This window comes from Myripristis murdjan, chromosome 16 (genome assembly GCF_902150065.1).
Source record: "Myripristis murdjan chromosome 16, fMyrMur1.1, whole genome shotgun sequence".
NCBI classification, from domain to species: domain Eukaryota; kingdom Metazoa; phylum Chordata; class Actinopteri; order Holocentriformes; family Holocentridae; genus Myripristis; species Myripristis murdjan.
In genome coordinates, this window is record NC_043995.1 from 32,276,857 (window position 1) to 32,288,690 (window position 11,834).

General features: G+C 43.3%; 1 protein-coding gene across 1 annotated transcript in view; it reads right to left on the bottom strand.

The window, feature by feature from the left end:
* LOC115374334 (neural-cadherin) overlaps positions 1-11,834 on the bottom strand; it is a 188,585-nt gene that overhangs the window by 87,707 nt on the left and 89,044 nt on the right. The window lies entirely within an intron of this gene.

An 11,834-nucleotide genomic window follows, 5' to 3' on the forward strand; every position in this document is an offset into this window, starting at 1 on the left:
AATGTTAATGCCTGTCTGAGAAAAGTGTATAAAGTGTGTAGTGAGGGGTTTTACAGCCTTAAAACATCTAGAATAATTGTAAAAAATAAAGCTGACTACTTTCGCGGATTTTCGCCTATTGCGGGTTATTTTTAGAACGTAACCCCCGCGATTAAAGAGGGACCACTGTACATAGCCTACATGTAAACCATAACTCTAACTCGTGGATTGCATCATGACAGATGGGCAGTGAGTTAAAAAAAACACAATATATAGTTAAAAGACACAGAATACAATCTGTGCAACGGCAACAATGCCTATAAAATGCCTTTATTTAACTGAAGTTATCATGTTCGGCCCTAAATACCTCAGGGAATCAGTTTCTAATGACATAGCTGCTCTGGACGGCATTACCTTGGCCTCCAGCTCCACGGTAAGGAACCTCAGAGTTATTTTTGATGAGGATTTGTCCTTTAACCTCCCATATTAAACAGATCTCTAAAACCGCCTATTTTCACTTGCGTAATATCTCAAAAATCCGGCATATCCTGTCTCAGAGTGACGCAGAAAAATTAATCCACGCGTTCGTTACCTCTAGATTAGATTACTGTAACTCCTTATTATCAGGTTGTACCAGCAGGTGGTTAAAGACTCTCCAGCTGGTCCAAAACGCTGCTGCACGTGTGCTGACTAGAACTAGGAGAAGAGATCATATTACTCCAATATTGGCTTCTTTACATTGGCTACCTGTAGAATCTAGAGTAGAATTTAAAATTCTTCTCCTCACCTATAAAGCTCTTAATGGGCAGGCACCATCTTATCTGAAAGAGCTCATAGTTCCTTATCACCCTGCCAGAGCACTGCGCTCCCAAAATGCAGGTTTATTGGTGGTTCCCAAAATCTCTAAAACTAGATCGGGAGGCAGATCCTTCCAATTCCAGGCTCCACGTTTGTGGAACAAACTTCCGGTCTCAGTTCGGAGGGCAGATTCTCTCTCTACCTTTAAGAGTAGACTTCAAACTTCCTCTTTGACAAAGCGTATAGTTAGGCCAGCCCAGGTTGGTTATGCTGCTTTAGGCCTAGACTGTCAGGGGATTTCATATCATGCTCTGAGCACCTTCCTCTTTCCTAATCTTCCTCTTCCCTCTTCTTCTCTTTTCTTCTTTTCTCTTCTTCTCCCCCTCTTTGGCCCCCCTGACATAAGCAAATCTCCTCCCTGTCTAAGCTCTGCCTGCAGGGGGCGCTGATGGTCCCCCAGGATGCCCTTTGCCTTCTGAGTGGCTCTCACTTGAAATACCAACAATGTTCCTGCAGAGTTTCGCAGCTCATTTTTGTTAGCAAGGCTACAACAGATCATCAGGGATTCTCACAAATGATCATGTGTTTAGATGTTAGCTCACTGAGCGCAGCGTCTGCTCAGCTAACCACGTCTGACGTGTTGTCAACACATCTGATTAGCACACTGGCTAACACAGCGTTGGTGTCACATGGTGTTTACTGTGATTACCATCCACTGACATGGAAACAGCATTTACCTTTATCTCACAGGCTGCCTCTTCCACACTGTGGTAAAACACATTAAAGGTGCGTTCAGGTGCAGGATTTTGCCCGTTAAAATCAGCGATGTGCCTCCGGGCTTCAGGGGTGTGAGGCTACAGGCGCTCACACCTAAGCTAAGACGCTAATATGTGAAAAACAAAAAAAACAAAAAAAACAACAACAAAAAAAACAGAACAAAAAAACCCCTAAACAAGACAAAACAAGGAAGCTACCTGAAATTACACAACCAAAAAAGTCCTCAAAATTAAAAAAAAAAAAAAAGATCGGAAAATTAGCCTCCCCCAAAAACTGAAACATTCCAACAATCAACAATTATAATAATTACAAATATAGTTTTTTGGATATTCTTTCACTAATTTTTTGATAGTTTCCTATAGTAATATTTGATATTTGATCATTCTCTCTCATTTTCTGTTTTTCTTTCTTTTTTTCTACTTATTTTCTGCGTCATTTTCTGGTATTTCAGTTGCTCGTTGCTTTTTTTTCACATTCTTCATAGAAATCGAGCCAGTTTACCTTGGTTTGCGATGCCTTTCACAAGCATTTAAAGAAAAAACCCTGACGTTTCTGCAGGTTTCTGAGGGTCACATCTCAGCGTGGTGTGTTGTGGTTATGGGTCTTGTATTGATCATTGAGCTTTTACGCCAACATCCAGCTGAGAAGTACAAGTAGAAATCATGTGAAAGCTCAGTATCTCTGCCTCAGCGGGAAATAACGTGACTGTATCTGGAAAACGGCGAATGCTTTTCTCTCTCACCCCGCCATAAAAGGTAAATCAACACTGATGTAATGCTGCGGTGGTGATTTAACCCCTGGAGATTAGCAGATTAACAGCCTCTCATTGGCTAAATGCTTAAAATATTCCCCATTGTTCTAGCGACCCTCTGCAACCCCCTCTAGGACCCCTGTAGGTCCCTGGACTGCAGGTTGAGAACCGCTGGCCTGGAGGAAGAAACCTGGTGATTTTGCTGACCTCATGCCCTTCCCTCTAGCGCCCCCAGCAGGCCCAGCGGGGCATCTGCATGAAAAATAACTCAGCCTGCCTGTCATCAAACTGAGATGTGATTTATTTGTTAAGCAAATGTTTTAACTGTGTTACCGTTTGATGTCGACTGTTCACAAACATAAACACACACACACACACACACACACACACACACACACACACACACACACCACACCCAGCTGTGTGTGAGGCTCCTCCTCTCTGGCTGCTGCTGAAACTTTAGAGTCTGTGTTTAAAAATAAAAGCATTTCTTCCTTTGCAGCAGAACTTTAATGAGGGAAATCAATGAGGAAGATGATGATGACGATGATGACGGTGATGATGATGATGACGATGATGATGACGATGATGATGATGATGCTTTTACCTGGATTCACCTCATCAGTGTATGTTTTTGTACGATCAGTGTAGATTTCAGTATCAAGACAGAGAACTGATGAAACACACACACACACACACACACACATGCATGAGAAGACACACACAAACGTGCACAAACACATTTGAACACACACTTGCACACACACACACACACACACACACACACACACACTCACATGGTGGCATGGATGCTTGGATATTAATACAATGTGCTTTGTGCCAGTAGCCCTGAGGGAGCCAGTTCTCACACACACAAGCATAAACACACACGCACGCAGACACACACACACACACACACGCACGCACACACACACACACACACACACACGGCTCCCCTTCATGTTTATCCAGACCTCTCTTTTAATAAATATTTGAATTTGCCACACTTTCAAACTCTCTGCCTGCGGCCACGTTCACACATCTGGCTCCTCCTCTTCCTCTTCCTCTTCCTCCCTCTGCTTCTCCTCTTCCTCTCTCCGGTCCACTTTCTCTCCTCCTCATCCCTTCATCTCGACCTCTCCTCATCCCTCAGCTCGTCATTCCTCCCCCCTGCTCCTCCTCTTCCTCCCTCTCTTCCTCTCTCCGTCTCCTCATCCTTCATTGCATCACCACACGTGTGATGTGAGGAGGTGGGCATGAAAACACACACATGCACGTTTACTCCCCTCACAACACACTAATACTATGCAAAATACCATTAATACAACTAATACTATGCAAAATACCATTAATACAACTAATACTATGCAAAATACCATTAATACAACTAATACTATACAACTAATACTATTAATACAACTAATACTATGCAAAATACTATTAATACAACTAATACTATACAACTAATACTATTAATACAACTAATACTATGCAAAATACTATTAATACAACTAATACTATGCAAAATACCATTAATACAACTAATACTATGCAAAATACCATTAATACAACTAATACTATGCAAAATACCATTAATACAACTAATACTATACAACTAATACTATTAATACAACTAATACTATGCAAAATACTATTAATACAACTAATACTATACAACTAATACTATTAATACAACTAATACTATGCAAAATACCATTAATACAACTAATACTATGCAAAATACTATTAATACAACTAATACTATGCAAAATACCATTAATACAACTAATACTATGCACAGTACTAGTAATAGGACTAATACTCTGCACAGGTAGAGTAACACACAGTATTGTGGCTCGGCTTGGCTCTCAGTTGGTTGCCTTTATCTCTCAGGCTGCTTCTTCCACACTGTGGTAAAACACATTAAAGGTGCGTTCAGGTGCAGATTTTTGCTCGTTAAAATCAGCGATGTGCCTCCGGGCTTCAGGGGTGTGAGGCTACAGGCGCTCACACCAAAGCACAGATGCTAATATGTGAAAAACAAAACAAAACAAAAACAAAAAAAACAAAACAAAACAAAACAAGGAAGCTACCTGAAATTACACAACCCAAAAAGTCCTCAAAATTAAAAAAAAAAAAAAAAAAAAAAAAATCGGAAAATTAGCCCCTCAAAAAACTGAAACATTCCAACAATCAACAATTATAATAATTAAAAATATAGCTTTTTGGATATTCTTTCACTATTTTTTTTTTTATAGTTTCCTATAGTAATATTTGATATTTGATCATTCTCCCTCATTTTCTGTTTTTCTTTCTTTTTTTCTACTTCTTCTATTTTCTCGGTCATTTTCTGGTGTCCTTTGACTCATTTCTTGCACATTTTCTTTTCTTTTTCATTTCTTGCTCAGTTGTTCGTTGCCTGTTTTCCCCTGATGCCTTTCACAAGAATTTAAAGAAAAAACCCCTGACGTCTCTGCAGGTTTCTGACGGTCACATTTCAGCGTGGTGTGTTGTGGTTATGGGTCTTGTATTGATCTGTATTGTATTGATCTGTATTGTATTGATGGACCAATGACAGTAAACCCTGCGGCGACACTCACGTCTGCCCCACGGCCGTGTTCTCGGCCACCGTCAGGCTGTAGGTGGCGTTGGTGAACTGCGGGGGGCGGTAGCCGGCCAGGACGGCCACGGTGGCGGGGGGCCCCTTCCTGCCCCGCCCGTCCACCGCCTGCACGCGCAGCAGGTACTCCCTGCTGGGGGTCAGAGGTCGGCCCGTCGTCCTGACCTCGCCGGAGCGCCGGTCCACCTCGAAGCACTCGTCGCCGCCTGAGGAGGAGGAGCGAGGAGGATGAAGGTTTGTTTGAGGAAAACAGTGCACACTCATATCACACTGCACTTTTTAAATGTTTCAATATTTACCTGAATTGTAACATTCATGCCTATGAACATGATAGATAGACAGATAGACAGACAGATAGATAGATAGATAGATAGATGGATGGATGGATGGATGGAGGACCTGTTGCAGCTTAAAAATGCAAATCAGGAAGTCTGAGTGTGGAGGCTGTGTGTTTATTTACCTCTGTCTGTGTGTGTGTGTGTGTGTGTGTGTGTGTGTGTGTGTGTAGACCGGAAAGGGAGGCTGCTGAGGACCCTTCTGCCAGATGGGGTTATGTGAATGCATGCATGTGTGTGTGTGTGTGTGTGTGTGTGTGTGTGTGTTGTCTGGTTAACACTCTTTGAAGACTCAGAGAAAGAGAGGCGGTTCATTTTTTACCCAGGTTCCCCCTGGGTGAAGGAAGAGGGAAGGTGAGAGAGAGAGAGAGAGCGAGAGAGAGAGAGAGAGAGAGAGAGAGAGAGAGAGAGAGAGAGAGTCCCCAGCTGCAGTGTCCAGAGGGGATTTGAACCAGCAAACAGCTGCCTCCAACCTGTCAATCATTTTGTCTGGCTGTTTCTCTGACACGACACCCGACATGAAGGACAGCCAATCAGCTCGCAGGAAAGGCTCCTCTTCCATCTGCCGCTGTGACCTGTGACCTCTGACCTCTGTGGGCCTCACGCACACACACACGCCTCACACACTTTAACCTGACCCAGCAGCAGTGTGAGGTGTGTGTGTGTGTGGTCAGCGTGCGGCTCACCTGTCCTCCTCTGATCCTCACCTGTTCCCTCGGGGGTCAATAACGTGTGTGTGTGTGTGTGTGTGTGTGTGTGTGTGTGTGTGGTCAGCCGAGGCGAGAGCCAAACTGCTCTCATCAAAGTCCAGACGGTTTGAAGTTTCACCCTGAAGCTGCTGCTGACCACTTTTTGATTTTCTATTTCACTGGTTGCATTTTTGATCAGTTTTATTAACGATATTTTTAATCAGATTTCATGACTCAGCACCTGTAGTCTCTTTTTCTCTAATGGAACTTATTCAGTCAAATTTTGGGCTGTAATTGTTTTCTGTGTTGAGTTTTTCATTGTTTTATTGTTTTATGATAAAGTGCTGCGTCGTTTTGTCGTGTGGTCTGATGATGAAGCTGACTCTGACTGGAAATCCTGTGTGAACTTCACTGGCTCGTGTTCTGCAGGACGTCCAGGCGGATCGGAGATTAAAAAAAAAAATCCTGACTAACAGCGACGCCACGTGTTTTTCCAACTGAGATGATACTGTAGGTCATATTATTAGAAACACCTTCTGGCTGCTAAAGTAAAAGCACATCACTGCTGCAGCAAAAACAGGCCGTCACATTATCATCATCTGAGTTTCACTCTTTAATTTTATTGCTACCTGGAGGAAACAGGAGCTCAACCTGCCGCTTTACATCACGTCAAACACGGGATTAGGATTTGTCTTATAAGCAAAACTACTAATGACTGTCCTCACCCTTCTTTTTCTCTGTTTTTTCAAAATTTAAATTTTTTTTGTGTTAAAAAATATAATCTACCCCTCAGATTATTTTATTATTTTTTTATTTTATTTTATTTTATTTTATTTTATTTTATTTTGTTTTATTTTATTTTATTTTATTTTATTTTATTTTATTTCATTTTATTTTATTTAAATTCATTTTATTTTATTTTTATTTTATTATTTTGTATATTAGGTCTTTGTTATGGAGTTGTTTTTTTTAACCTTTGTAAGCCTTTTGGGTTTTCAAACGTCATTTGCGTCTCAGTTGCTTTCCTTTTTTGTGTGATTACTGTTGTGCTGATCAATAAAACCTAATAAAAACAAAAATACATTGATCAGTCAAAATGAAATCGATCAGACTCTTTCTTCCTCACGCCGGCCCAAAGCTTTCGTCAGCGACTGTAAATTTAACCTCCAGAACCTGAGTGAAATCACATTAATGTCACTAATTGGCTTCACGCACGCGGCGTGAATATATTTCCATATTGGCATGATATTAAAAACTGTTTTTAATGTAAATTATTGGATTATTCGTCAGTACACATGTAGTCACATTACGCCAAAGGGAAGTCAGAGGCTCTTAATATGAAAGCATTAGAAATTAGCTCTCAAAATATCTCTCTGCTCTCCCCCCTCCCCCCTCCTCTTCTGCTCTTCTTCTCCCCCTCCAAAAAAAAAAAAAAAAAAAAAAAAAAAACCCACAGCCACCGGCATCCATCCGCCCACCCTGCTCCTCCAGAGACTTTCCTATTATTTTTCTGAATCTGGGAGCTTTCTGTGCCCCAGGGAGCGATTACCAGCGCGGCTCCGTGCCGTTTATGTGAGCATTTTTTCTGTCTCTCTCCCACTTGATGGTAATTGAAATTCAACAAGTCAAAATTTATTTATAAGTCTCTTCTCTTCTTTGAGCGGAGCGGCCTCGCCACAAAGCGCCTCGCCGAGCGGAGACGGACCTTATTACAGATCAGCGAGCGATAAGAGCGAGAGCCGGAGGACGAGGAGACGCAGACGAGCGGCACGACTTCCTTCCTCACACTGAGGATGAAGAAGCAGAAGAATCACTCTGGCTCTTTAAAGCAGCGTGAGGTTCTGTGTGGAGTCCATGTTCTGCAGAGAACCGTCCTGCACTCGAACCTGACATGAGAAACTGTTAAAGGACAAACTGGTTTCCCAAACACATCAGATTAAAGTGGCTCTTCAGGTTAGTTTTCTGGAGAGCACAGCTTGTCCTCCAGACAGAAACACTGTGGAGAAGAAAAGGTAAAGAACACCGACATGTTTGCTGTTGAGTGAAATGGCATGTTAGGGACATTTCTGAGGCTAAAGTCGTACAAATTTATGAGAAAAAACTGGCACATTCTCCGTGATTAAAGTGGCACATACAAATTAATGAGAAAAAACTCAAAAATTCTGAGATTATAAAGCAACAAAAAGAAAAACCCTGGTAAAACTAGTTTTTCTCCTCCTGTGGGATTCAGTCAGAAGGAAATTCAATTCAGAAGAAAATGTCACACTTTTCTTTGAGTATTTTCACATAAATTTGTGTTTTTTCCATTAATTTACAACATTATGATTTTTCATCTCAGAATATGACCCCCTCCCCTGACTGTGTGATTTTTTTTTCTTCCCTGCAGTGGCTCCAACATGCCGTCTGTCAGCTGCCTTGGTTTTGTAGAAATGGAGATGAGCTGTTCGCTGTCCTTCCTGTTTTCTTAGTTAAAGTTAAAGTTTCAGCTGACTCACACAGAGAAGAGCACACGTGAACACTTAATCCTAATTTCCAAATGTTTTACAGCTTAACTACCGTCCCCGACCAGCAGGGGGCATCGCTGCCGCTCTCACCGTCCAGCAGCAGGAACTGGGCGTGTCCCTGCGTCCCGTCTCGTTGCCGTGCCGACAGGCGGTAGACGACGGAGCCGGGCGTGGCGTCGGGCCCCACGGCGGCCAGGTAGGGCGAGGGGAACATGGCCCACTGCAGGTCGGCCTGGCTGGGCGTGCTCAGCGTGAGCCGGCACAGGTAGCGCTCCTCACCTGGAGAGAGAGACGGGAGCGTTACTGAGCAGGCAGACAGGTCGTGTTCACGCTTCGGCTGTCGGAGCTGAACAACAAAGTTTAGTTTTCTGTATGTACAAAGGTGGAAAAAAGTTTTCGGACACCCTTAAAAATTTTACACAATCCCAAATATTATCACGAAATATTTGTGGAAAAATCTTTTTTGTGCTTCAAAAGGTGTGGCTGCATTAGACAGATACAAACAAATACAAATTATATTTTTTTGTTTATTGTTCACAAGAAAAACTAACCAAACTAAATTCTTGACAGTTTAAATATGTCAGAATCTTCTTCCAGTTCCTGGCTGTCCAGTTCTTGTGTGCCTGGGCCGACGATGCCGGGTTAGCCTCTGTCTCTCATTGATCAGGGGCTTCTTGATAGCCTTGTAGGACCTTAAGCCATGATCTAAAAGTCGGCCATGTGCAGTGTGGCTGGAGCTCTGGACACCAGTTTGGTTTGACCTCTGCTGCTGAAGCTCCTGTGATGTCATTCGGTGGTTTTTCCTGCACATCCGGATCAGGATGCGGTCGTTTCTTGCTGAAGAAACCCTTGGACGCTCAGATCTTGGTTTGTCTTCCAAGCTGTTGGTTCGTCTGTATTTCTGCAGAGTGGATCCAACTGCTGAAGGACTGCATCTGCACTTCCTGGCTATCTGGCGGCAGCTGTGCACTTCCTGGCTGAGAATCTGTATCTTCAGGTGTGTTTCCTGCGTTAGGTTCCTTGTTTTAGCCATTTTTGTGTCTGAAGAACTTTCAGATGTTCTGGCTTTATATAGACACCAAGCTTGGCAACAAAAACTGTGTCTTTTAATAAAAGAACCACCTTCATCACTGATACCAAAATGACACGATACTCAAAATTTCTTATGTATTTTTATGGAACCAATCAATTTGAAGTTTTGAATGGCTTCTTTAGGATTTGTTTAGTATTTTGGCTGTGACTGTACTAAAAGAAATTGCACTTGGAGACCAAAGAGTGATTCTTAATGCAATATTTCACAAATGCATGGGGCGTCCGAAAACTTTTCTCCACCACTGTATGTGGTATGTATGTTTTTGTATTTATGTATAACGCTGTCTCTTGGCGCCCAAGACAAATTTCTCCTTGGAGACAATAAAGACTAATTGACTTGAATTGAATTGAATTGAATTGAATTGAATTTTGAACACTGACAGGAAACTGAAGCCGTGTAATGTCTACAACAATATCTGTGTTGCTTCCTGCTGTGGCTCTAATCTGCGGCTTCGGCACGTATCCCTCCGCCCGTCTGTCCGCCTCGCCGGCCAAAGCGCCCGCGCCGCGTCCAGCTCTCTAACAAACCCTGCTCCCGCTGCTCGCCAGGAAATAATCTGGCAGCGGAGGCAAAACGGCCGACGGCCAACTCCACGCCACGGATCCCCGAACAGATAACACACGACGGCAGCCAAAGTCCTGATGTGATCAGATTAAATCCCAAGGAGCCCGTCTGACAGGGCTTACTGCAGGAAAACACAACACAGACACATGTGCACATTTCACAATAAGAGCCTGTAGGAGTTTCATTAGGACCTTGTCGATCTGCAGACTCGCTGCTCCTGCTCGCCGTTTTCCGTTTCTCTACAAATCAAAGCTCCTGCTGGGAGCACTCAGCTTGCTGGCCGGGGATTAAGTTCAGATCTCCTGGGGTTCCTGATGCGGTAACTCTTGTTTCCACTGCACTTTCACCTGTTTCAGGATTCAGGCGGCTGAAACGAGGCAGATCAGCGACACTCGAGTCAAGAAAACTCTGGAAACAAGTTGATTATGCTTGGAGACAAGTGGGATTATCTCCTCCCACTGGCAGATTATTGACCTGGTTTGAAGGAAAACAGGATTTAAACACCGGAGACAGTTAGCATGGCTGTTTCTGGCTGTTTTTTTTTTTGTTGTTGTTCATTAGGACTTGTTAGCTCAGTCTCTCTAGCTTTGCTAAATGTTGGGAGTGACCAGACGTCCCAGTTTGTCCGGGATTATCCCAGTTTCAGGCTCAGAATCCCGAGTCATGACAAAACACCTTTAAAACACTAAAACCTCCTGGTTGTCAACATTCATGACCAAACTGTCCTGGTGTTTTGCTCTTCATGCCCACAATCTGAACCACACACACACACACACCATACATCATACAGCAAAGTTATTCTGTGTTTTGTGCATAATCTGATGGGGCCACAGTTGAAGCCGTCTCAGATTATCCAGGCTGATCCCCACAGAAACGTCCTGCCTTTCTCACAGTTCACACACTTTTACACAAACATGGACATTCATCAGGTTACACATCAAAACATTCAACCCTGCACGGACAAATTCCTCATTTTCCTTTAAAACGTGTCCGACAATCGATAAACACGCTATAATCCACCGATGTAATCCATGTACTTTGTGTTTTCTGGGTTTTAGGAGACAACACAGTCTGATCTGTCCACGGAGGGGAAATGTGCTCGGCAGGTGAGCTGGGAGCTGAGATAATGATCCTGCATCCTGATGAAAACACCTGAGATGCATGCTGAAGCTCATACATGCACACACACACACACACACACACACACACACACACACACACACACACACGCACGCACACACATGCGGTTTGGGGTCAGCCCGTGTTAAGTTGTTGGTGTTTAACATTCAGGTCACTTATCAAATGTGTGTGTGTGTGTGTGTGTGTGTGTGTGTGTGTGTGTTGTTGTGTGTGTGACGCCTTGTTAGCCGAGCGTGGAAGTGTCTCGGCGCTGGTTTTTCCCCGGTCTGGGCGGCAGCATGTGAACGCAGCATGAAAGCCGAGCCGCTCAGCCTTCACAGGACGAGACGCCGCTCCTCTACAACATGTCATGTTTTCTCTTCTTTCATCTGTTCGTGTTTTTCGAGAAGCCGACAATGAAGAAAACACCCCGAAAAAAAAACAAAATAAAAAAAAAACAAAACAAAACAAAAAAAAAAACACTTTGAGAGGATCAGAAAGCGACATCCTCGCACCGGGAGCTTCCACTCGCCCAGTCAGAAATACACACTGCCTCTGCAAGTCGACTCTCTCTCTCTCTCTCTCTCTCTCTCTCTCTCTCTCTT